Below are 1,357 nucleotides of genomic sequence, written 5' to 3'. Positions count from 1 at the left end.
TATATATATATATATAAAATTATAATACGCCGCCACCATAAAATCACAACGTTCTATCTGCTCAATAGCCTACCTAGTTTGGGAAATTTGACATTTTAAAAAATTCTGAGGTTCACAACATGTTAAGCTTTTCTGAATGCAATACTTTAAGATTCTTGATAACGACTCCGAATATTCTTACGATTTTGATAGGGCAGATAGAACATTTGGTTTCTGGCCTGGTCTTAGTAAATCTAAACTGCCCAAAAATGTCAGATATCACTTTGCAATTCTATATTATATTTTATTGTTTCTCCAGCCGGACATCATCTCCCGAGCTACGTGTGTGACTCATGCAGGTTCACTGTCCGTGGAACTGCCCTGGTCAGTTACAGTATAAGATTATACATTAGTCGTGGCTAATTATTAAAGCTATAGCTGGTCAGCATCTAGTACTGTTATACTAGGCCTACACAATAATGTAATGCTTACAGTACTGTATAGCTGGGAGACTTTTTGCTGTGGGAGGTTGACGGGTGCTCTGGAGTGGTTTGCTCTTTCTTCTCTGTCAGACCTACCTACATGTATAGGCCTATATATCATTATGGTTGACAGAGGCTCTGGACTGGTTTGCTCCTTCTTCTCAGTAAAATTATGTCTACCTGAAGGCTACATGCACATACCGTTTTATTTCTCCTTCTCTTAAGTGTACGAAGGCTATTTTCTAGTAACACCACTAAACTTTGGCAACTATACTATGACCTTTCCTTGATGAAAGTATCGCAAAACCCAACAAAAACTAATGAAAAAAAACCTACTACATTCTGCAGTTGCTGAATGAAAAGTTATTCAAACTAGGGCCTACCTCGTGAATATCACGGTCTTGTGTCCGTTCAGTAGACTACTTGAGTCTAGAGGAAAACTCTTGGCCGTTCGCAGCTCACAAGTCTATGTTCGCAGCCTTGAACAATTTGTTTTCGTTACAATGTGCGCCGCTAAAATCTCATGTAGATTCTAGATTAAATAAATAAATTATGTGAGCAGCACAGCACAGCTGGATGAGCTGTTACCGCTACTCAACATCAGTGGTGCGTGAAGTATCACGTACACACACGCGCTTCTTAGATGACCCTCTATCGACCTGACTGGTGCGTTATGCGATGCGCGCGCGTCTCTCAGGTGACCGCAGGTGTACAGTCTGAACGTATAATTATTATTTTATTAGCCGCTTCCTCCTCCTCTCCTCTCCCAACACACATACACGCACACACACGCACACACACACACACACACACACACACATACACACACACATACGCGCACACACACGCGTGCACACGCACGCGCTCAAACACACACACACACACACACACACACA

Source organism: Aplysia californica, unplaced genomic scaffold (assembly GCF_000002075.1).
Source record: "Aplysia californica isolate F4 #8 unplaced genomic scaffold, AplCal3.0 scaffold00092, whole genome shotgun sequence".
Classification (NCBI taxonomy): Eukaryota; Metazoa; Mollusca; class Gastropoda; order Aplysiida; family Aplysiidae; genus Aplysia; species Aplysia californica.
The sequence above is the reverse complement of the archived record's forward strand: the minus strand, read 5'-3'. Positions refer to the sequence as shown.